This window comes from Myxine glutinosa, chromosome 1 (genome assembly GCF_964187855.1).
Source record: "Myxine glutinosa chromosome 1, kmMyxGlut1.1, whole genome shotgun sequence".
In the NCBI taxonomy this organism is placed as follows: Eukaryota; Metazoa; Chordata; class Myxini; order Myxiniformes; family Myxinidae; genus Myxine; species Myxine glutinosa.
In genome coordinates, this window is record NC_136261.1 from 58,542,132 (window position 1) to 58,566,023 (window position 23,892).

The window sequence follows — 23,892 nt, forward strand, 5'->3', positions numbered from 1 at the left end:
GCCTATGATCATACCACCCTGAATACGCCCGATCTCGTCTGATCTCGGAAGCTAAGCAGGTTCGGGCCCGGATCGTACCTGGATGGGCGACTGCCTGGGAATACCGGGTGTTGTCGGCTTTTTTCTGCTGTCGGGTGTGGTCTTGTTTTGAGTGTCTGCAATTTGCGCTGACTGATGCGCTTGATGGTAATTTACTTTTTGCCGTGCCACTGCTAGTCTTCGACGACAACTGCCGCTACTACCAGCCTGCCACGTCTACTTACTACCACGGGTACTCACCCCACCAGTATTTGTATACTACTGCTTGCCTTCGACTACCAGTGCCGTTACTGTGAGTACGACTGGCCTTCCAGTGCCAATCCTTCTCGACGACGACTCCCACGACTACTGCCGCGCCTACTACAAAAATAAAGAATTCTCATGTCGAATCCACATTTAGATCTTCACCAATATCGAATCGAATCATCCGTGAAATACCCCCAAACAGTCCACCAAGTTTCGTCCAAATCCGTCGACAACCTTTTGAGATTTCCTGCTGTGTGTCGTTTTTGAACCAATCTCCCAATGGTGAAGAATCAGTCAAAATATTTCTCGGAGCCGGATCCGAATCCGGATCTTCACCAAAATGGAAACATTTCTGCCTTGTCACAGATGCCACACTGCTGCCTTATTTTGCCCGAATCCGTCTGCAATTTTGTGAGATATCTTGTTCAAAAACGGACAGACAAGCAAACAGACAGACAGGTGTGAATACATCACCTCCATGCACCTTGGGTGGCGGAGGGAACGAGACTCTCACTTGAGAAACATTATCTATCCTTTATAAACATCCAAAGAGAATCTGCTGTTGCCTACGATCATACCACCCTGAATACGCCCGATCTCGTCTGATCTCGGAAGGCTACTCAGGTTCGGGCCCGGATAGTACCTGGATGGGAGACTGCCTGGGAATACCGGGTGTTGTCGGCTTTTTTCTACTGTCGGGTGTGGTCTTGTTTTGAGTGTCTGCAATTTGCGCTGACTGATGCGCTTGATGGAAATTTAGTTTTTGCCGCGCCACTGCTAGTCTTCGACTACAACTGCCGCTACTACCAGCTAACCACGTCTACTTACTACCACGGGTACTCACCCCACCAGTATTTGTATACTACTGCTTGCCTACGACTACCAGTGCCGCTACTGTGAGTTCGACTGGCCTTCCAGTGCCACTCCTTCTCGACGACGACTCCCACGACTACTGCCACTCCTACTACTAAAATAAAGAATTCTCATGTCGAATCCACATTCAGATCTTCAACAAAATCGAATCGAATCATCCTTGTAAGACACCCAAACAGTCCACCAAGTTTCCTCCAAATCCGTCGACAACCTTTTGAGATTTCCTGCTGTGTATCGTTTTTGAACCAATCTCCCAATGGTGAAGAATCAGTCAAAATATTTCTCGGAGCCGGATCCGAATCCGGATCTTCACCAAAATAGAAACATTTCTTCCTTGTCACAAATGCCACACTGCTGCCAAATTTTGCCCGAATCCGTCTGCAATTTTGTGAGATATCTTGTTCAAAAACGGACAGACAAGCAAACAGACAGACAGGTGTGAAAACATCACCTCCATGCACCTTGGGTGGCGGTGGGAACGGGGCTCTCACTTGAGAAACATTATCGATCCTTAACAAACATCCAAAGAGACTATGTTGTTGCCTACGATCATACCACCCTGAATACGCCCGATTTCGTCTGATCTCGGAAGCTAACCAGGTTCGGTCCCGGATCGTACCTGGATGGGCGACTGCCTGGGAATACCGGGTGTTGTCGGCTTTTTTCTGCTGTCGGGTGTGGTCTTGTTTTGAGTGTCTGCAATTTGCGCTGACTGATGCGCTTGATGGTAATTTACTTTTTGCCACGCCACTGCTATTCTTCGACGACAACTGCCGCTACTACCAGCCTACCACGTCTACTTACTACCACGGGTACTCACCCCACCAGTATTTGTATACTACTGCTTGCCTACGACTACCAGTGCCGTTACTGTGAGTACGACTGGCCTTCCAGTGCCAATCCTTCTCGACGACGACTCCCACGACTACTGCCACTCCTACTACTAAAATAAAGAATTCTCATGTCGAATCCACATTCAGATCTTCAACAAAATCGAATCGAATCATCCTTGTAAGACACCCAAACAGTCCACCAAGTTTCCTCCAAATCCGTCGACAACCTTTTGAGATTTCCTGCTGTGTATCGTTTTTGAACCAATCTCCCAATGGTGAAGAATCAGTCAAAATATTTCTCGGAGCCGGATCCGAATCCGGATCTTCACCAAAATAGAAACATTTCTTCCTTGTCACAAATGCCACACTGCTGCCAAATTTTGCCCGAATCCGTCTGCAATTTTGTGAGATATCTTGTTCAAAAACGGACAGACAAGCAAACAGACAGACAGGTGTGAAAACATCACCTCCATGCACCTTGGGTGGCGGTGGGAACGGGGCTCTCACTTGAGAAACATTATCGATCCTTAACAAACATCCAAAGAGACTATGTTGTTGCCTACGATCATACCACCCTGAATACGCCCGATTTCGTCTGATCTCGGAAGCTAACCAGGTTCGGTCTCGGATCGTACCTGGATGGGCGACTGCCTGGGAATACCGGGTGTTGTCGGCTTTTTTCTGCTGTCGGGTGTGGTCTTGTTTTGAGTGTCTGCAATTTGCGCTGACTGATGCGCTTGATGGTAATTTACTTTTTGCCACGCCACTGCTATTCTTCGACGACAACTGCCGCTACTACCAGCCTACCACGTCTACTTACTACCACGGGTACTCACCCCACCAGTATTTGTATACTACTGCTTGCCTACGACTACCAGTGCCGTTACTGTGAGTACGACTGGCCTTCCAGTGCCAATCCTTCTCGACGACGACTCCCACGACGACTGCCGCTCCTACTACAAAAATAAAGAATTCTCATGTCGAATCCACATTTAGATCTTCACCAATATCGAATCGAATCATCCGTGTAATACCCCCAAACAGTCCACCAAGTTTCGTCCAAATCCGTCGACAACCTTTTGAGATTTCCTGCTGTGTGTCGTTTTTGAACCAATCTCCCAATGGTGAAGAATCAGTCAAAATATTTCTCGGAGCCGGATCCGAATCCGGATCTTCACCAAAATGGAAACATTTCTGCCTTGTCACAGATGCCACACTGCTGCCTTATTTTGCCCGAATCCGTCTGCAATTTTGTGAGATATCTTGTTCAAAAACGGACAGACAAGCAAACAGACAGACAGGTGTGAATACATCACCTCCATGCACCTTGGGTGGCGGAGGGAACGAGACTCTCACTTGAGAAACATTATCTGTCCTTTATAAACATCCAAAGAGACTCTGTTGTTGCCTACGATCATACCACCCTGAATACGCCCGATCTCGTCTGATCTCGGAAGGCTACTCAGGTTCGGGCCCGGATAGTACCTGGATGGGAGACTGCCTGGGAATACCGGGTGTTGTCGGCTTTTTTCTACTGTCGGGTGTGGTCTTGTTTTGAGTGTCTGCAATTTGCGCTGACTGATGCGCTTGATGGAAATTTAGTTTTTGCCGCGCCACTGCTAGTCTTCGACTACAACTGCCGCTACTACCAGCTAACCACGTCTACTTACTACCACGGGTACTCACCCCACCAGTATTTGTATACTACTGCCTGCCTACGACTACCAGTGCCGCTACTGTGAGTTCGACTGGCCTTCCAGTGCCACTCCTTCTCGACGACGACTCCCACGACTACTGCCACTCCTACTACTAAAATAAAGAATTCTCATGTCGAATCCACATTCAGATCTTCAACAAAATCGAATCGAATCATCCTTGTAAGACACCCAAACAGTCCACCAAGTTTCCTCCAAATCCGTCGACAACCTTTTGAGATTTCCTGCTCTGTATCGTTTTTGAACCAATCTCCCAATGGTGAAGAATCAGTCAAAATATTTCTCGGAGCCGGATCCGAATCCGGATCTTCACCAAAATAGAAACATTTCTTCCTTGTCACAGATGCCACACTGCTGCCAAATTTTGCCCGAATCCGTCTGCAATTTTCTGAGATATCTTGTTCAAAAACGGACAGACAAGCAAACAGACAGACAGGTGTGAAAACATCACCTCCATGCACCTTGGTTGGCGGCGGGAACGGGGCTCTCACTTGAGAAACATTATCGATCCTTTATAAACATCCAAAGAGACTCTGTTGTTGCCTATGATCATACCACCCTGAATACGCCCGATCTCGTCTGATCTCGGAAGCTAAGCAGGTTCGGGCCCGGATCGTACCTGGATGGGCGACTGCCTGGGAATACCGGGTGTTGTCGGCTTTTTTCTGCTGTCGGGTGTGGTCTTGTTTTGAGTGTCTGCAATTTGCGCTGACTGATGCGCTTGATGGTAATTTACTTTTTGCCGTGCCACTGCTAGTCTTCGACGACAACTGCCGCTACTACCAGCCTGCCACGTCTACTTACTACCACGGGTACTCACCCCACCAGTATTTGTATACTACTGCTTGCCTTCGACTACCAGTGCCGTTACTGTGAGTACGACTGGCCTTCCAGTGCCAATCCTTCTCGACGACGACTCCCACGACTACTGCCGCGCCTACTACAAAAATAAAGAATTCTCATGTCGAATCCACATTTAGATCTTCACCAATATCGAATCGAATCATCCGTGAAATACCCCCAAACAGTCCACCAAGTTTCGTCCAAATCCGTCGACAACCTTTTGAGATTTCCTGCTGTGTGTCGTTTTTGAACCAATCTCCCAATGGTGAAGAATCAGTCAAAATATTTCTCGGAGCCGGATCCGAATCCGGATCTTCACCAAAATGGAAACATTTCTGCCTTGTCACAGATGCCACACTGCTGCCTTATTTTGCCCGAATCCGTCTGCAATTTTGTGAGATATCTTGTTCAAAAACGGACAGACAAGCAAACAGACAGACAGGTGTGAATACATCACCTCCATGCACCTTGGGTGGCGGAGGGAACGAGACTCTCACTTGAGAAACATTATCTATCCTTTATAAACATCCAAAGAGAATCTGCTGTTGCCTACGATCATACCACCCTGAATACGCCCGATCTCGTCTGATCTCGGAAGGCTACTCAGGTTCGGGCCCGGATAGTACCTGGATGGGAGACTGCCTGGGAATACCGGGTGTTGTCGGCTTTTTTCTACTGTCGGGTGTGGTCTTGTTTTGAGTGTCTGCAATTTGCGCTGACTGATGCGCTTGATGGAAATTTAGTTTTTGCCGCGCCACTGCTAGTCTTCGACTACAACTGCCGCTACTACCAGCCTGCCACGTCTACTTACTACCACGGGTACTCACCCCACCAGTATTTGTATACTACTGCTTGCCTTCGACTACCAGTGCCGTTACTGTGAGTAGGACTGGCCTTCCAGTGCCAATCCTTCTCGACGACGACTCCCACGACTACTGCCGCGCCTACTACAAAAATAAAGAATTCTCATGTCGAATCCACATTTAGATCTTCACCAATATCGAATCGAATCATCCGTGAAATACCCCCAAACAGTCCACCAAGTTTCGTCCAAATCCGTCGACAACCTTTTGAGATTTCCTGCTGTGTGTCGTTTTTGAACCAATCTCCCAATGGTGAAGAATCAGTCAAAATATTTCTCGGAGCCGGATCCGAATCCGGATCTTCACCAAAATGGAAACATTTCTGCCTTGTCACAGATGTCACATTGCTGCCAAATTTCGCCCGAAACCGTCGGCAATTTTGTGAGATGTCTTGTTCAAAAACGAACAGACAGGTGTGAAAACATCACCTCCATGCACCTTGGGTGGTGGAGGGAACGAGGCTCTCACTTGAGAAACATTATAAATCGATCCTTTATGAACATCCAAAGAGAATCTGTTGTTGCCTACGATCATACCACCCTGAATACGCCCGATCTCGTCTGATTTCGGAAGCTAAGCAGGTTCGGGCCCAGTTAGTACCTGGATGGGAGACTGCCTGGGAACACCGGGTGTTGTAGGCTTTTTTCTGCTGTCGGGTGTGGACTTGTTTCGAGTGTCTGCAATTTGCGCTGACTGATGCGCTTGATGGAAATTTAGTTTTTGCCGCGCCACTGCTAGTCTTCGACTACAACTGCCGCTACTACCAGCTAACCACGTCTACTTACTACCACGGGTACTCACCCCACCAGTATTTGTATACTACTACTTGCCTACGACTACCATTGCCGCTACTGTGAGTTCGACTGGCCTTCCAGTGCCACTCCTTCTCGACGACGACTCCCACGACTACTGCCACTCCTACTCCTAAAATAAAGTATTCTCATGTCGAATCCACATTCAGATCTTCACCAAAATCGAATCGAATCATCCATGTAATACCCCCAAACAGTCCACCTCGTTTCTTCCAAATCCGTCGACAACCTTTTGAGATTTCCTGCTGTGTATCGTTTTTGAACCAATCTCCCAATGGTGAAGAATCAGTCAAAATATTTCTCGGAGCCGGATCCGAATCCGGATCTTCACCAAAATGGAAACATTTCTTCCTTGTCACAGATGCCACACTGCTGCCAAATTTTGCCCGAATCCGTCTGCAATTTTGTGATATCTTGTTCAAAAACGGACAGACAAGCAAACAGACAGACAGGTGTGAAAACATCACCTCCATGCACCTTGGGTAGCGGCGGGAACGGGGCTCTCACTTGAGAAACATTATCGATCCTTTATAAACATCCAAAGAGGCTCTGTTTTTGCCTACGATCATACCACCCTGAATACGCCCGATCTCGTCTGATCTCGGAAGCTAAGCAGGTTCGGCCCCGGATCGTACCTGGATGGGTGACTGCTTGGGAATACCGGGTGTTGTCGGCTTTTTTCTGCTGTCGGGTGTGGTCTTGTTTTGAGTGTCTGCAATTTGCGCTGACTGATGCGCTTGATGGTAATTTACTTTTTGCCGCGCCACTGCTAGTCTTCGACGACAACTGCCGCTACTACCAGCCTACCACGTCTACTTACTACCACGGGTACTCACCCCACCAGTATTTGTATACTACTGCTTGCCTACGACTACCAGTGCCGTTACTGTGAGTTCGACTGGCCTTCCAGTGCCAATCCTTCTCGACGACGACTCCCACGACTACTGCCGCTCCTACTACAAAAATAAAGAATTCTCATGTCGAATCCACATTTAGATCTTCACCAATATCGAATCGAATCATCCGTGTAATACCCCCAAACAGTCCACCAAGTTTCGTCCAAATCCGTCGACAACCTTTTGAGATTTCCTGCTGTGTGTCGTTTTTGAACCAATCTCCCAATGGTGAAGAATCAGTCAAAATATTTCTCGGAGCCGGATCCGAATCCGGATCTTCACCAAAATGGAAACATTTCTTCCTTGTCACAGATGCCACACTGCTGCCAAATTTTGCCCGAATCCGTCTGCAATTTTGTGAGATATCTTGTTCAAAAACGGACAGACAAGCAAACAGACAGACAGGTGTGAAAACATCACCTCCATGCACCTTGGGTGGCGGCGGGAACGGGGCTCTCACTTGAGAAACATTATCGATCCTTTATACACATCCAAAGAGACTCTGTCGTTGCCTACGATCATACCACCCTGAATACTCCCGATCTCGTCTGATCTCGGAAGCTAAACAGGTTCGGGCCCGGATCGTACCTGGATGGGCGACTGCCTGGGATTTCTGGGTGTTGTCGGCTTTTTTCTGCTGTCGGGTGTGGTCTTGTTTTGAGTGTCTGCAATTTGCGCTGACTGATGCGCTTGATGGTAATTTACTTTTTGCCGCGCCACTGCTAGTCTTCGACGACAACTGCCGCTACTACCAGCCTACCACGTCTACTTACTACCACGGGTACTCACCCCACAAGTATTTGTATACTACTGCTTGCCTACGACTACCAGTGCCGTTACTGTGAGTACGACTGGCCTTCCAGTGCCAATCCTTCTCGACGACGACTCCCACGACGACTGCCGCTCCTACTACAAAAATAAAGAATTCTCATGTCGAATCCACATTTAGATCTTCACCAATATCGAATCGAATCATCCGTGTAATACCCCCAAACAGTCCACCAAGTTTCGTCCAAATCCGTCGACAACCTTTTGAGATTTCCTGCTGTGTGTCGTTTTTGAACCAATCTCCCAATGGTGAAGAATCAGTCAAAATATTTCTCGGAGCCGGATCCGAATCCGGATCTTCACCAAAATGGAAACATTTCTGCCTTGTCACAGATGCCACACTGCTGCCTTATTTTGCCCGAATCCGTCTGCAATTTTGTGAGATATCTTGTTCAAAAACGGACAGACAAGCAAACAGACAGACAGGTGTGAATACATCACCTCCATGCACCTTGGGTGGCGGAGGGAACGAGACTCTCACTTGAGAAACATTATCTGTCCTTTATAAACATCCAAAGAGACTCTGTTGTTGCCTACGATCATACCACCCTGAATACGCCCGATCTCGTCTGATCTCGGAAGGCTACTCAGGTTCGGGCCCGGATAGTACCTGGATGGGAGACTGCCTGGGAATACCGGGTGTTGTCGGCTTTTTTCTACTGTCGGGTGTGGTCTTGTTTTGAGTGTCTGCAATTTGCGCTGACTGATGCGCTTGATGGAAATTTAGTTTTTGCCGCGCCACTGCTAGTCTTCGACTACAACTGCCGCTACTACCAGCTAACCACGTCTACTTACTACCACGGGTACTCACCCCACCAGTATTTGTATACTACTGCCTGCCTACGACTACCAGTGCCGCTACTGTGAGTTCGACTGGCCTTCCAGTGCCACTCCTTCTCGACGACGACTCCCACGACTACTGCCACTCCTACTACTAAAATAAAGAATTCTCATGTCGAATCCACATTCAGATCTTCAACAAAATCGAATCGAATCATCCTTGTAAGACACCCAAACAGTCCACCAAGTTTCCTCCAAATCCGTCGACAACCTTTTGAGATTTCCTGCTCTGTATCGTTTTTGAACCAATCTCCCAATGGTGAAGAATCAGTCAAAATATTTCTCGGAGCCGGATCCGAATCCGGATCTTCACCAAAATAGAAACATTTCTTCCTTGTCACAGATGCCACACTGCTGCCAAATTTTGCCCGAATCCGTCTGCAATTTTCTGAGATATCTTGTTCAAAAACGGACAGACAAGCAAACAGACAGACAGGTGTGAAAACATCACCTCCATGCACCTTGGTTGGCGGCGGGAACGGGGCTCTCACTTGAGAAACATTATCGATCCTTTATAAACATCCAAAGAGACTCTGTTGTTGCCTATGATCATACCACCCTGAATACGCCCGATCTCGTCTGATCTCGGAAGCTAAGCAGGTTCGGGCCCGGATCGTACCTGGATGGGCGACTGCCTGGGAATACCGGGTGTTGTCGGCTTTTTTCTGCTGTCGGGTGTGGTCTTGTTTTGAGTGTCTGCAATTTGCGCTGACTGATGCGCTTGATGGTAATTTACTTTTTGCCGTGCCACTGCTAGTCTTCGACGACAACTGCCGCTACTACCAGCCTGCCACGTCTACTTACTACCACGGGTACTCACCCCACCAGTATTTGTATACTACTGCTTGCCTTCGACTACCAGTGCCGTTACTGTGAGTACGACTGGCCTTCCAGTGCCAATCCTTCTCGACGACGACTCCCACGACTACTGCCGCGCCTACTACAAAAATAAAGAATTCTCATGTCGAATCCACATTTAGATCTTCACCAATATCGAATCGAATCATCCGTGAAATACCCCCAAACAGTCCACCAAGTTTCGTCCAAATCCGTCGACAACCTTTTGAGATTTCCTGCTGTGTGTCGTTTTTGAACCAATCTCCCAATGGTGAAGAATCAGTCAAAATATTTCTCGGAGCCGGATCCGAATCCGGATCTTCACCAAAATGGAAACATTTCTGCCTTGTCACAGATGCCACACTGCTGCCTTATTTTGCCCGAATCCGTCTGCAATTTTGTGAGATATCTTGTTCAAAAACGGACAGACAAGCAAACAGACAGACAGGTGTGAATACATCACCTCCATGCACCTTGGGTGGCGGAGGGAACGAGACTCTCACTTGAGAAACATTATCTATCCTTTATAAACATCCAAAGAGAATCTGCTGTTGCCTACGATCATACCACCCTGAATACGCCCGATCTCGTCTGATCTCGGAAGGCTACTCAGGTTCGGGCCCGGATAGTACCTGGATGGGAGACTGCCTGGGAATACCGGGTGTTGTCGGCTTTTTTCTACTGTCGGGTGTGGTCTTGTTTTGAGTGTCTGCAATTTGCGCTGACTGATGCGCTTGATGGAAATTTAGTTTTTGCCGCGCCACTGCTAGTCTTCGACTACAACTGCCGCTACTACCAGCCTGCCACGTCTACTTACTACCACGGGTACTCACCCCACCAGTATTTGTATACTACTGCTTGCCTTCGACTACCAGTGCCGTTACTGTGAGTAGGACTGGCCTTCCAGTGCCAATCCTTCTCGACGACGACTCCCACGACTACTGCCGCGCCTACTACAAAAATAAAGAATTCTCATGTCGAATCCACATTTAGATCTTCACCAATATCGAATCGAATCATCCGTGAAATACCCCCAAACAGTCCACCAAGTTTCGTCCAAATCCGTCGACAACCTTTTGAGATTTCCTGCTGTGTGTCGTTTTTGAACCAATCTCCCAATGGTGAAGAATCAGTCAAAATATTTCTCGGAGCCGGATCCGAATCCGGATCTTCACCAAAATGGAAACATTTCTGCCTTGTCACAGATGTCACATTGCTGCCAAATTTCGCCCGAAACCGTCGGCAATTTTGTGAGATGTCTTGTTCAAAAACGAACAGACAGGTGTGAAAACATCACCTCCATGCACCTTGGGTGGTGGAGGGAACGAGGCTCTCACTTGAGAAACATTATAAATCGATCCTTTATGAACATCCAAAGAGAATCTGTTGTTGCCTACGATCATACCACCCTGAATACGCCCGATCTCGTCTGATTTCGGAAGCTAAGCAGGTTCGGGCCCAGTTAGTACCTGGATGGGAGACTGCCTGGGAACACCGGGTGTTGTAGGCTTTTTTCTGCTGTCGGGTGTGGACTTGTTTCGAGTGTCTGCAATTTGCGCTGACTGATGCGCTTGATGGAAATTTAGTTTTTGCCGCGCCACTGCTAGTCTTCGACTACAACTGCCGCTACTACCAGCTAACCACGTCTACTTACTACCACGGGTACTCACCCCACCAGTATTTGTATACTACTACTTGCCTACGACTACCATTGCCGCTACTGTGAGTTCGACTGGCCTTCCAGTGCCACTCCTTCTCGACGACGACTCCCACGACTACTGCCACTCCTACTCCTAAAATAAAGTATTCTCATGTCGAATCCACATTCAGATCTTCACCAAAATCGAATCGAATCATCCATGTAATACCCCCAAACAGTCCACCTCGTTTCTTCCAAATCCGTCGACAACCTTTTGAGATTTCCTGCTGTGTATCGTTTTTGAACCAATCTCCCAATGGTGAAGAATCAGTCAAAATATTTCTCGGAGCCGGATCCGAATCCGGATCTTCACCAAAATGGAAACATTTCTTCCTTGTCACAGATGCCACACTGCTGCCAAATTTTGCCCGAATCCGTCTGCAATTTTGTGATATCTTGTTCAAAAACGGACAGACAAGCAAACAGACAGACAGGTGTGAAAACATCACCTCCATGCACCTTGGGTAGCGGCGGGAACGGGGCTCTCACTTGAGAAACATTATCGATCCTTTATAAACATCCAAAGAGGCTCTGTTTTTGCCTACGATCATACCACCCTGAATACGCCCGATCTCGTCTGATCTCGGAAGCTAAGCAGGTTCGGCCCCGGATCGTACCTGGATGGGTGACTGCTTGGGAATACCGGGTGTTGTCGGCTTTTTTCTGCTGTCGGGTGTGGTCTTGTTTTGAGTGTCTGCAATTTGCGCTGACTGATGCGCTTGATGGTAATTTACTTTTTGCCGCGCCACTGCTAGTCTTCGACGACAACTGCCGCTACTACCAGCCTACCACGTCTACTTACTACCACGGGTACTCACCCCACCAGTATTTGTATACTACTGCTTGCCTACGACTACCAGTGCCGTTACTGTGAGTTCGACTGGCCTTCCAGTGCCAATCCTTCTCGACGACGACTCCCACGACTACTGCCGCTCCTACTACAAAAATAAAGAATTCTCATGTCGAATCCACATTTAGATCTTCACCAATATCGAATCGAATCATCCGTGTAATACCCCCAAACAGTCCACCAAGTTTCGTCCAAATCCGTCGACAACCTTTTGAGATTTCCTGCTGTGTGTCGTTTTTGAACCAATCTCCCAATGGTGAAGAATCAGTCAAAATATTTCTCGGAGCCGGATCCGAATCCGGATCTTCACCAAAATGGAAACATTTCTTCCTTGTCACAGATGCCACACTGCTGCCAAATTTTGCCCGAATCCGTCTGCAATTTTGTGAGATACTTGTTCAAAAACGGACAGACAAGCAAACAGACAGACAGGTGTGAAAACATCACCTCCATGCACCTTGGGTGGCGGCGGGAACGGGGCTCTCACTTGAGAAACATTATCGATCCTTTATACACATCCAAAGAGACTCTGTCGTTGCCTACGATCATACCACCCTGAATACTCCCGATCTCGTCTGATCTCGGAAGCTAAACAGGTTCGGGCCCGGATCGTACCTGGATGGGCGACTGCCTGGGATTTCTGGGTGTTGTCGGCTTTTTTCTGCTGTCGGGTGTGGTCTTGTTTTGAGTGTCTGCAATTTGCGCTGACTGATGCGCTTGATGGTAATTTACTTTTTGCCGCGCCACTGCTAGTCTTCGACGACAACTGCCGCTACTACCAGCCTACCACGTCTACTTACTACCACGGGTACTCACCCCACAAGTATTTGTATACTACTGCTTGCCTACGACTACCAGTGCCGTTACTGTGAGTACGACTGGCCTTCCAGTGCCAATCCTTCTCGACGACGACTCCCACGACTACTGCCGCGCCTACTACAAAAATAAAGAATTCTCATGTCGAATCCACATTTAGATCTTCACCAATATCGAATCGAATCATCCGTGAAATACCCCCAAACAGTCCACCAAGTTTCGTCCAAATCCGTCGACAACCTTTTGAGATTTCCTGCTCTGTATCGTTTTTGAACCAATCTCCCAATGGTGAAGAATCAGTCAAAATATTTCTCGGAGCCGGATCCGAATCCGGATCTTCACCAAAATGGAAACATTTCTTCCTTGTCACAGATGCCACACTGCTGCCAAATTGTTCCCGAATCCGTCTGCAATTTTGTGAGATATCTTGTTCAAAAACGGACAGACAAGCAAACAGACAGACAGGTGTGAAAACATCACCTCCATGCACCTTGGGTGGCGGAGGGAACGAGACTTTCACTTGAGAAACATTACCGATCCTTTATAAACATCCAAAGAGACTCTGTTGTTGCCTACGATCATACCACCCTGAATACGCCCGATCTCGTCTGATCTCGGAAGCTATTCAGGTTCGGGCCCGGATAGTACCTGGATGGGCGACTGCCTGGGAATACCGGGTGTTATAGGCTTTTTTCTGCTGTCGGGTGTGGTCTTGTTTTGAGTGTCTGCAATTTGCGCTGACTGATGCGCTTGATGGTAATATACTTTTTGCCGCGCCACTGCTAGTCTTCGACGACAACTGCCGCTACTACCAGCCTACCACGTCTACTTACTACCACGGGTACTCACCCCACCAGTATTTGTATACTACTGCTTGCCTACGACTACCAGTGCCGTTACTGTGAGTACGACTGGCCTTCCAGTGCCAATCCTTCTCGATGACGACTCCCACGACTACTGCCGCTCCTACTACAAAAATAAAGAATTCTCATGTCGAATCCACATTTAGATATTCACCAAAATCGAAACGAATCATCCGTGTAATACCCCCAAACATTCCACCAAGTTTCGTCCAAATCCGTCGACAACCTTTTGAGATTTCCTGCTGTGTGTCGCTTTTGAACCAATCTCCCAATGGTGAAGAATCAGTCAAAATATTTCTCGGAGCCGGATCCGAATCCGGATCCTCACCAAAATGGAAACATTTCTTCCTTCTCACAGATGCCACATTGCTGCCAAATTTCGCCCGAATCCGTCGGCAATTTTGTGAGATGTCTTGTTCAAAAACGGACAGACAGGTGTGAAAACATCACCTCCATGCACCTTGGGTGGTGGAGGGAACGAGGCTCTCACTTGAGAAACATTATAAATCGATCCTTTATGAACATCCAAAGAGAATCTGTTGTTGCCTACGATCATACCACCCTGAATACGCCCGATCTCGTCTGATCTCGGAAGCTAAGCAGGTTCGGGCCCGGTTAGTACCTGGATGGGAGACTCCCTGGGAACACCGGGTGTTGTAGGCTTTTTTCTGCTGTCGGGTGTGGTCTTGTTTCGAGTGTCTGCAATTTGTGCTGACTGATGCGCTTGATGGAAATTTAGTTTTTGCCGCGCCACTGCTAGTCTTCGACTACAACTGCCGCTACTACCAGCTAACCACGTCTACTTACTACCACGGGTACTCACCCCACCAGTATTTGTATACTACTGCTTGCCTACGACTACCAGTGCCGCTACTGTGAGTTCGACTGGCCTTCCAGTGCCACTCCTTCTCGACGACGACTCCCACGACTACTGCCACTCCTACTACTAAAATAAAGAATTCTCATGTCGAATCCACATTCAGATCTTCAACAAAATCGAATCGAATCATCCTTGTAAGACACCCAAACAGTCCACCAAGTTTCCTCCAAATCCGTCGACAACCTTTTGAGATTTCCTGCTGTGTATCGTTTTTGAACCAATCTCCCAATGGTGAAGAATCAGTCAAAATATTTCTCGGAGCCGGATCCGAATCCGGATCTTCACCAAAATAGAAACATTTCTTCCTTGTCACAAATGCCACACTGCTGCCAAATTTTGCCCGAATCCGTCTGCAATTTTGTGAGATATCTTGTTCAAAAACGGACAGACAAGCAAACAGACAGACAGGTGTGAAAACATCACCTCCATGCACCTTGGGTGGCGGTGGGAACGGGGCTCTCACTTGAGAAACATTATCGATCCTTAACAAACATCCAAAGAGACTATGTTGTTGCCTACGATCATACCACCCTGAATACGCCCGATTTCGTCTGATCTCGGAAGCTAACCAGGTTCGGTCCCGGATCGTACCTGGATGGGCGACTGCCTGGGAATACCGGGTGTTGTCGGCTTTTTTCTGCTGTCGGGTGTGGTCTTGTTTTGAGTGTCTGCAATTTGCGCTGACTGATGCGCTTGATGGTAATTTACTTTTTGCCACGCCACTGCTATTCTTCGACGACAACTGCCGCTACTACCAGCCTACCACGTCTACTTACTACCACGGGTACTCACCCCACCAGTATTTGTATACTACTGCTTGCCTACGACTACCAGTGCCGTTACTGTGAGTACGACTGGCCTTCCAGTGCCAATCCTTCTCGACGACGACTCCCACGACGACTGCCGCTCCTACTACAAAAATAAAGAATTCTCATGTCGAATCCACATTTAGATCTTCACCAATATCGAATCGAATCATCCGTGTAATACCCCCAAACAGTCCACCAAGTTTCGTCCAAATCCGTCGACAACCTTTTGAGATTTCCTGCTGTGTGTCGTTTTTGAACCAATCTCCCAATGGTGAAGAATCAGTCAAAATATTTCTCGGAGCCGGATCCGAATCCGGATCTTCACCAAAATGGAAACATTTCTGCCTTGTCACAGATGCCACACTGCTGCCTTATTTTGCCCGAATCCGTCTGCAATTTTGTGAGATATCTTGTTCAAAAACGGACAGACAAGCAAACAGACAGACAGGTGTGAATACATCACCTCCATGCACCTTGGGTGGCGGAGGGAACGAGACTCTCACTTGAGAAACATTATCTGTCCTTTATAAACATCCAAAGAGACTCTGTTGTTGCCTACGATCATACCACCCTGAATACGCCCGATCTCGTCTGATCTCGGAAGGCTACTCAGGTTCGGGCCCGGATAGTACCTGGATGGGAGACTGCCTGGGAATACCGGGTGTTGTCGGCTTTTTTCTACTGTCGGGTGTGGTCTTGTTTTGAGTGTCTGCAATTTGCGCTGACTGATGCGCTTGATGGAAATTTAGTTTTTGCCGCGCCACTGCTAGTCTTCGACTACAACTGCCGCTACTACCAGCTAACCACGTCTACTTACTACCACGGGTACTCACCCCACCAGTATTTGTATACTACTGCCTGCCTACGACTACCAGTGCCGCTACTGTGAGTTCGACTGGCCTTCCAGTGCCACTCCTTCTCGACGACGACTCCCACGACTACTGCCACTCCTACTACTAAAATAAAGAATTCTCATGTCGAATCCACATTCAGATCTTCAACAAAATCGAATCGAATCATCCTTGTAAGACACCCAAACAGTCCACCAAGTTTCCTCCAAATCCGTCGACAACCTTTTGAGATTTCCTGCTCTGTATCGTTTTTGAACCAATCTCCCAATGGTGAAGAATCAGTCAAAATATTTCTCGGAGCCGGATCCGAATCCGGATCTTCACCAAAATAGAAACATTTCTTCCTTGTCACAGATGCCACACTGCTGCCAAATTTTGCCCGAATCCGTCTGCAATTTTCTGAGATATCTTGTTCAAAAACGGACAGACAAGCAAACAGACAGACAGGTGTGAAAACATCACCTCCATGCACCTTGGTTGGCGGCGGGAACGGGGCTCTCACTTGAGAAACATTATCGATCCTTTATAAACATCCAAAGAGACTCTGTTGTTGCCTATGATCATACCACCCTGAATACGCCCGATCTCGTCTGATCTCGGAAGCTAAGCAGGTTCGGGCCCGGATCGTACCTGGATGGGCGACTGCCTGGGAATACCGGGTGTTGTCGGCTTTTTTCTGCTGTCGGGTGTGGTCTTGTTTTGAGTGTCTGCAATTTGCGCTGACTGATGCGCTTGATGGTAATTTACTTTTTGCCGTGCCACTGCTAGTCTTCGACGACAACTGCCGCTACTACCAGCCTGCCACGTCTACTTACTACCACGGGTACTCACCCCACCAGTATTTGTATACTACTGCTTGCCTTCGACTACCAGTGCCGTTACTGTGAGTACGACTGGCCTTCCAGTGCCAATCCTTCTCGACGACGACTCCCACGACTACTGCCGCGCCTACTACAAAAATAAAGAATTCTCATGTCGAATCCACATTTAGATCTTCACCAATATCGAATCGAATCATCCGTGAAATACCCCCAAACAGTCCACCAAGTTTCGTCCAAATCCGTCGACAACCTTTTGAGATTTCCTGCTGTGTGTCGTTTTTGAACCAATCTCCCAATGGTGAAGAATCAGTCAAAATATTTCTCGGAGCCGGATCCGAATCCGGATCTTCACCAAAATGGAAACATTTCTGCCTTGTCACAGATGCCACACTGCTGCCTTATTTTGCCCGAATCCGTCTGCAATTTTGTGAGATATCTTGTTCAAAAACGGACAGACAAGCAAACAGACAGACAGGTGTGAATACATCACCTCCATGCACCTTGGGTGGCGGAGGGAACGAGACTCTCACTTGAGAAACATTATCTATCCTTTATAAACATCCAAAGAGAATCTGCTGTTGCCTACGATCATACCACCCTGAATACGCCCGATCTCGTCTGATCTCGGAAGGCTACTCAGGTTCGGGCCCGGATAGTACCTGGATGGGAGACTGCCTGGGAATACCGGGTGTTGTCGGCTTTTTTCTACTGTCGGGTGTGGTCTTGTTTTGAGTGTCTGCAATTTGCGCTGACTGATGCGCTTGATGGAAATTTAGTTTTTGCCGCGCCACTGCTAGTCTTCGACTACAACTGCCGCTACTACCAGCCTGCCACGTCTACTTACTACCACGGGTACTCACCCCACCAGTATTTGTATACTACTGCTTGCCTTCGACTACCAGTGCCGTTACTGTGAGTAGGACTGGCCTTCCAGTGCCAATCCTTCTCGACGACGACTCCCACGACTACTGCCGCGCCTACTACAAAAATAAAGAATTCTCATGTCGAATCCACATTTAGATCTTCACCAATATCGAATCGAATCATCCGTGAAATACCCCCAAACAGTCCACCAAGTTTCGTCCAAATCCGTCGACAACCTTTTGAGATTTCCTGCTGTGTGTCGTTTTTGAACCAATCTCCCAATGGTGAAGAATCAGTCAAAATATTTCTCGGAGCCGGATCCGAATCCGGATCTTCACCAAAATGGAAACATTTCTGCCTTGTCACAGATGTCACATTGCTGCCAAATTTCGCCCGAAACCGTCGGCAATTTTGTGAGATGTCTTGTTCAAAAACGAACAGACAGGTGTGAAAACATCACCTCCATGCACCTTGGGTGGTGGAGGGAACGAGGCTCTCACTTGAGAAACATTATAAATCGATCCTTTATGAACATCCAAAGAGAATCTGTTGTTGCCTACGATCATACCACCCTGAATACGCCCGATCTCGTCTGATTTCGGAAGCTAAGCAGGTTCGGGCCCAGTTAGTACCTGGATGGGAGACTGCCTGGGAACACCGGGTGTTGTAGGCTTTTTTCTGCTGTCGGGTGTGGACTTGTTTCGAGTGTCTGCAATTTGCGCTGACTGATGCGCTTGATGGAAATTTAGTTTTTGCCGCGCCACTGCTAGTCTTCGACTACAACTGCCGCTACTACCAGCTAACCACGTCTACTTACTACCACGGGTACTCACCCCACCAGTATTTGTATACTACTACTTGCCTACGACTACCATTGCCGCTACTGTGAGTTCGACTGGCCTTCCAGTGCCACTCCTTCTCGACGACGACTCCCACGACTACTGCCACTCCTACTCCTAAAATAAAGTATTCTCATGTCGAATCCACATTCAGATCTTCACCAAAATCGAATCGAATCATCCATGTAATACCCCCAAACAGTCCACCTCGTTTCTTCCAAATCCGTCGACAACCTTTTGAGATTTCCTGCTGTGTATCGTTTTTGAACCAATCTCCCAATGGTGAAGAATCAGTCAAAATATTTCTCGGAGCCGGATCCGAATCCGGATCTTCACCAAAATGGAAACATTTCTTCCTTGTCACAGATGCCACACTGCTGCCAAATTTTGCCCGAATCCGTCTGCAATTTTGTGATATCTTGTTCAAAAACGGACAGACAAGCAAACAGACAGACAGGTGTGAAAACATCACCTCCATGCACCTTGGGTAGCGGCGGGAACGGGGCTCTCACTTGAGAAACATTATCGATCCTTTATAAACATCCAAAGAGGCTCTGTTTTTGCCTACGATCATACCACCCTGAATACGCCCGATCTCGTCTGATCTCGGAAGCTAAGCAGGTTCGGCCCCGGATCGTACCTGGATGGGTGACTGCTTGGGAATACCGGGTGTTGTCGGCTTTTTTCTGCTGTCGGGTGTGGTCTTGTTTTGAGTGTCTGCAATTTGCGCTGACTGATGCGCTTGATGGTAATTTACTTTTTGCCGCGCCACTGCTAGTCTTCGACGACAACTGCCGCTACTACCAGCCTACCACGTCTACTTACTACCACGGGTACTCACCCCACCAGTATTTGTATACTACTGCTTGCCTACGACTACCAGTGCCGTTACTGTGAGTTCGACTGGCCTTCCAGTGCCAATCCTTCTCGACGACGACTCCCACGACTACTGCCGCTCCTACTACAAAAATAAAGAATTCTCATGTCGAATCCACATTTAGATCTTCACCAATATCGAATCGAATCATCCGTGTAATACCCCCAAACAGTCCACCAAGTTTCGTCCAAATCCGTCGACAACCTTTTGAGATTTCCTGCTGTGTGTCGTTTTTGAACCAATCTCCCAATGGTGAAGAATCAGTCAAAATATTTCTCGGAGCCGGATCCGAATCCGGATCTTCACCAAAATGGAAACATTTCTTCCTTGTCACAGATGCCACACTGCTGCCAAATTTTGCCCGAATCCGTCTGCAATTTTGTGAGATATCTTGTTCAAAAACGGACAGACAAGCAAACAGACAGACAGGTGTGAAAACATCACCTCCATGCACCTTGGGTGGCGGCGGGAACGGGGCTCTCACTTGAGAAACATTATCGATCCTTTATACACATCCAAAGAGACTCTGTCGTTGCCTACGATCATACCACCCTGAATACTCCCGATCTCGTCTGATCTCGGAAGCTAAACAGGTTCGGGCCCGGATCGTACCTGGATGGGCGACTGCCTGGGATTTCTGGGTGTTGTCGGCTTTTTTCTGCTGTCGGGTGTGGTCTTGTTTTGAGTGTCTGCAATTTGCGCTGACTGATGCGCTTGATGGTAATTTACTTTTTGCCGCGCCACTGCTAGTCTTCGACGACAACTGCCGCTACTACCAGCCTACCACGTCTACTTACTACCACGGGTACTCACCCCACAAGTATTTGTATACTACTGCTTGCCTACGACTACCAGTGCCGTTACTGTGAGTACGACTGGCCTTCCAGTGCCAATCCTTCTCGACGACGACTCCCACGACTACTGCCGCGCCTACTACAAAAATAAAGAATTCTCATGTCGAATCCACATTTAGATCTTCACCAATATCGAATCGAATCATCCGTGAAATACCCCCAAACAGTCCACCAAGTTTCGTCCAAATCCGTCGACAACCTTTTGAGATTTCCTGCTGTGTGTCGTTTTTGAACCAATCACCCAATGGTGAAGAATCAGTCAAAATATTTCTCGGAGCCGGATCCGAATCCGGATCTTCACCAAAATGGAAACATTTCTGCCTTGTCACAGATGCCACATTGCTGCCAAATTTCGCCCGAAACCGTCGGCAATTTTGTGAGATGTCTTGTTCAAAAACGAAAAGACAGGTGTGAAAACATCACCTCCATGCACCTTGGGTGGTGGAGGGAACGCGGCTCTCACTTGAGAAACATTATAAATCGATCCTTTATGAACATCCAAAGAGAATCTGTTGTTGCCTACGATCATACCACCCTGAATACGCCCGATCTCGTCTGATTTCGGAAGCTAAGCAGGTGCGGGCCCGGTTAGTACCTGGATGGGAAACTGCCTGGGAACACCGGGTGTTGTAGGCTTTTTTCTGCTGTTGGGTGTGGTCTTGTTTCGAGTGTCTGCAATTTGCGCTGACTGATGCGCTTGATGGTAATTTAGTTTTTGCCGCGCCACTGCTCGTCTTCGACTATAACTGCCGCTACTACCAGCTAACCACGTCTACTCACTACCACGGGTACTCACCCCACCAGTATTTGTATACTACTGCTTGCTTACGACTACCAGTTCCGCTACTATGAGTTCGACTGGCCTTCCAGTGCCACTCCTTCTCGACGACGACTCCCACGACTACTGCCACTCCTACTACTAAAATAAAGAATTCTCATGTCGAATCCACATTCAGATCTTCAACAAAATCGAATCGAATCATCCTTGTAAGACACCCAAACAGTCCACCAAGTTTCCTCCAAATCCGTCGACAACCTTTTGAGATTTCCTGCTCTGTATCGTTTTTGAACCAATCTCCCAATGGTGAAGAATCAGTCAAAATATTTCTCGGAGCCGGATCCGAATCCGGATCTTCACCAAAATGGAAACATTTCTTCCTTGTCACAGATGCCACACTGCTGCCAAATTTTGCCCGAATCCGTCTGCAATTTTGTGAGATATCTTGTTCAAAAACGGACAGACAAGCAAACAGACAGACAGGTGTGAAAACATCACCTCCATGCACCTTGGGTGGCGGAGGGAACGAGACTTTCACTTGAGAAACATTACCGATCCTTTATAAACATCCAAAGAGACTCTGTTGTTGCCTACGATCATACCACCCTGAATACGCCCGATCTCGTCTGATCTCGGAAGCTATTCAGGTTCGGGCCCGGATAGTACCTGGATGGGCGACTGCCTGGGAATACCGGGTGTTATAGGCTTTTTTCTGCTGTCGGGTGTGGTCTTGTTTTGAGTGTCTGCAATTTGCGCTGACTGATGCGCTTGATGGTAATTTACTTTTTGCCGCGCCACTGCTAGTCTTCGACGACAACTGCCGCTACTACCAGCCTACCACGTCTACTTACTACCACGGGTACTCACCCCACCAGTATTTGTATACTACTGCTTGCCTACGACTACCAGTGCCGTTACTGTGAGTACGACTGGCCTTCCAGTGCCAATCCTTCTCGATGACGACTCCCACGACTACTGCCGCTCCTACTACAAAAATAAAGAATTCTCATGTCGAATCCACATTTAGATATTCACCAAAATCGAAACGAATCATCCGTGTAATACCCCCAAACATTCCACCAAGTTTCGTCCAAATCCGTCGACAACCTTTTGAGATTTCCTGCTGTGTGTCGCTTTTGAACCAATCTCCCAATGGTGAAGAATCAGTCAAAATATTTCTCGGAGCCGGATCCGAATCCGGATCCTCACCAAAATGGAAACATTTCTTCCTTCTCACAGATGCCACATTGCTGCCAAATTTCGCCCGAATCCGTCGGCAATTTTGTGAGATGTCTTGTTCAAAAACGGACAGACAGGTGTGAAAACATCACCTCCATGCACCTTGGGTGGTGGAGGGAACGAGGCTCTCACTTGAGAAACATTATAAATCGATCCTTTATGAACATCCAAAGAGAATCTGTTGTTGCCTACGATCATACCACCCTGAATACGCCCGATCTCGTCTGATCTCGGAAGCTAAGCAGGTTCGGGCCCGGTTAGTACCTGGATGGGAGACTCCCTGGGAACACCGGGTGTTGTAGGCTTTTTTCTGCTGTCGGGTGTGGTCTTGTTTCGAGTGTCTGCAATTTGCGCTGACTGATGCGCTTGATGGAAATTTAGTTTTTGCCGCGCCACTGCTAGTCTTCGACTACAACTGCCGCTACTACCAGCTAACCACGTCTACTTACTACCACGGGTACTCACCCCACCAGTATTTGTATACTACTACTTGCCTACGACTACCATTGCCGCTACTGTGAGTTCGACTGGCCTTCCAGTGCCACTCCTTCTCGACGACGACTCCCACGACTACTGCCACTCCTACTCCTAAAATAAAGTATTCTCATGTCGAATCCACATTCAGATCTTCACCAAAATCGAATCGAATCATCCATGTAATACCCCCAAACAGTCCACCTCGTTTCTTCCAAATCCGTCGACAACCTTTTGAGATTTCCTGCTGTGTATCGTTTTTGAACCAATCTCCCAATGGTGAAGAATCAGTCAAAATATTTCTCGGAGCCGGATCCGAATCCGGATCTTCACCAAAATGGAAACATTTCTTCCTTGTCACAGATGCCACACTGCTGCCAAATTTTGCCCGAATCCGTCTGCAATTTTGTGATATCTTGTTCAAAAACGGACAGACAAGCAAACAGACAGACAGGTGTGAAAACATCACCTCCATGCACCTTGGGTGGCGGCGGGAACGGGGCTCTCACTTGAGAAACATTATCGATCCTTTATAAACATCCAAAGAGGCTCTGTTTTTGCCTACGATCATACCACCCTGAATACGCCCGATCTCGTCTGATCTCGGAAGCTAAGCAGGGTCGGGCCCGGATCGTACCTGGATGGGCGACTGCTTGGGAATACCGGGTGTTGTCGGCTTTTTTCTGCTGTCGGGTGTGGTCTTGTTTTGAGTGTCTGCAATTTGCGCTGACTGATGCGCTTGATGGTAATTTA

General features: G+C 47.8%; 6 non-coding genes and 23 pseudogenes across 6 annotated transcripts; all 29 read left to right on the forward strand.

Annotated features, from left to right (window-relative positions):
• LOC144890096 (5S ribosomal RNA) lies at window positions 1-119 on the forward strand (annotated as a pseudogene).
• Window positions 120-849: 730 nt separating this feature from the next.
• LOC144890294 (5S ribosomal RNA) lies at window positions 850-969 on the forward strand (annotated as a pseudogene).
• A 730-nt stretch (window positions 970-1,699) lies between these two features.
• LOC144890262 (5S ribosomal RNA) lies at window positions 1,700-1,818 on the forward strand (annotated as a pseudogene).
• A 730-nt stretch (window positions 1,819-2,548) lies between these two features.
• LOC144890314 (5S ribosomal RNA) lies at window positions 2,549-2,667 on the forward strand (annotated as a pseudogene).
• A 730-nt stretch (window positions 2,668-3,397) lies between these two features.
• On the forward strand, window positions 3,398-3,517 carry LOC144890295 (5S ribosomal RNA; annotated as a pseudogene).
• A 730-nt stretch (window positions 3,518-4,247) lies between these two features.
• Window positions 4,248-4,366, forward strand: LOC144890097 (5S ribosomal RNA; annotated as a pseudogene).
• Window positions 4,367-5,096: 730 nt separating this feature from the next.
• On the forward strand, window positions 5,097-5,216 carry LOC144890296 (5S ribosomal RNA; annotated as a pseudogene).
• A 718-nt stretch (window positions 5,217-5,934) lies between these two features.
• On the forward strand, window positions 5,935-6,053 carry LOC144890082 (5S ribosomal RNA). Its single transcript, XR_013622282.1, has one exon. It is a non-coding gene; the product is annotated as a 5S ribosomal RNA (ribosomal RNA).
• Window positions 6,054-6,781: 728 nt separating this feature from the next.
• On the forward strand, window positions 6,782-6,900 carry LOC144890141 (5S ribosomal RNA; annotated as a pseudogene).
• Window positions 6,901-7,630: 730 nt separating this feature from the next.
• On the forward strand, window positions 7,631-7,749 carry LOC144890267 (5S ribosomal RNA; annotated as a pseudogene).
• Window positions 7,750-8,479: 730 nt separating this feature from the next.
• Window positions 8,480-8,599, forward strand: LOC144890297 (5S ribosomal RNA; annotated as a pseudogene).
• A 730-nt stretch (window positions 8,600-9,329) lies between these two features.
• LOC144890098 (5S ribosomal RNA) lies at window positions 9,330-9,448 on the forward strand (annotated as a pseudogene).
• Window positions 9,449-10,178: 730 nt separating this feature from the next.
• On the forward strand, window positions 10,179-10,298 carry LOC144890298 (5S ribosomal RNA; annotated as a pseudogene).
• A 718-nt stretch (window positions 10,299-11,016) lies between these two features.
• LOC144890083 (5S ribosomal RNA) lies at window positions 11,017-11,135 on the forward strand. Its single transcript, XR_013622283.1, has one exon. It is a non-coding gene; the product is annotated as a 5S ribosomal RNA (ribosomal RNA).
• A 728-nt stretch (window positions 11,136-11,863) lies between these two features.
• LOC144890143 (5S ribosomal RNA) lies at window positions 11,864-11,982 on the forward strand (annotated as a pseudogene).
• Window positions 11,983-12,711: 729 nt separating this feature from the next.
• LOC144890270 (5S ribosomal RNA) lies at window positions 12,712-12,830 on the forward strand (annotated as a pseudogene).
• Window positions 12,831-13,560: 730 nt separating this feature from the next.
• Window positions 13,561-13,679, forward strand: LOC144890196 (5S ribosomal RNA; annotated as a pseudogene).
• A 718-nt stretch (window positions 13,680-14,397) lies between these two features.
• Window positions 14,398-14,516, forward strand: LOC144889962 (5S ribosomal RNA). Its single transcript, XR_013622175.1, has one exon. It is a non-coding gene; the product is annotated as a 5S ribosomal RNA (ribosomal RNA).
• Window positions 14,517-15,246: 730 nt separating this feature from the next.
• On the forward strand, window positions 15,247-15,365 carry LOC144890263 (5S ribosomal RNA; annotated as a pseudogene).
• Window positions 15,366-16,095: 730 nt separating this feature from the next.
• On the forward strand, window positions 16,096-16,215 carry LOC144890299 (5S ribosomal RNA; annotated as a pseudogene).
• Window positions 16,216-16,945: 730 nt separating this feature from the next.
• Window positions 16,946-17,064, forward strand: LOC144890099 (5S ribosomal RNA; annotated as a pseudogene).
• A 730-nt stretch (window positions 17,065-17,794) lies between these two features.
• On the forward strand, window positions 17,795-17,914 carry LOC144890301 (5S ribosomal RNA; annotated as a pseudogene).
• A 718-nt stretch (window positions 17,915-18,632) lies between these two features.
• On the forward strand, window positions 18,633-18,751 carry LOC144890085 (5S ribosomal RNA). Its single transcript, XR_013622285.1, has one exon. It is a non-coding gene; the product is annotated as a 5S ribosomal RNA (ribosomal RNA).
• Window positions 18,752-19,479: 728 nt separating this feature from the next.
• Window positions 19,480-19,598, forward strand: LOC144890144 (5S ribosomal RNA; annotated as a pseudogene).
• A 730-nt stretch (window positions 19,599-20,328) lies between these two features.
• Window positions 20,329-20,447, forward strand: LOC144890271 (5S ribosomal RNA; annotated as a pseudogene).
• A 718-nt stretch (window positions 20,448-21,165) lies between these two features.
• On the forward strand, window positions 21,166-21,284 carry LOC144890091 (5S ribosomal RNA; annotated as a pseudogene).
• Window positions 21,285-22,014: 730 nt separating this feature from the next.
• Window positions 22,015-22,133, forward strand: LOC144890197 (5S ribosomal RNA; annotated as a pseudogene).
• Window positions 22,134-22,851: 718 nt separating this feature from the next.
• On the forward strand, window positions 22,852-22,970 carry LOC144889965 (5S ribosomal RNA). Its single transcript, XR_013622177.1, has one exon. It is a non-coding gene; the product is annotated as a 5S ribosomal RNA (ribosomal RNA).
• A 728-nt stretch (window positions 22,971-23,698) lies between these two features.
• LOC144890014 (5S ribosomal RNA) lies at window positions 23,699-23,817 on the forward strand. The gene has a single exon (XR_013622207.1). It is a non-coding gene; the product is annotated as a 5S ribosomal RNA (ribosomal RNA).
• The last annotated feature ends 75 nt before the right edge of the window (window positions 23,818-23,892 follow it).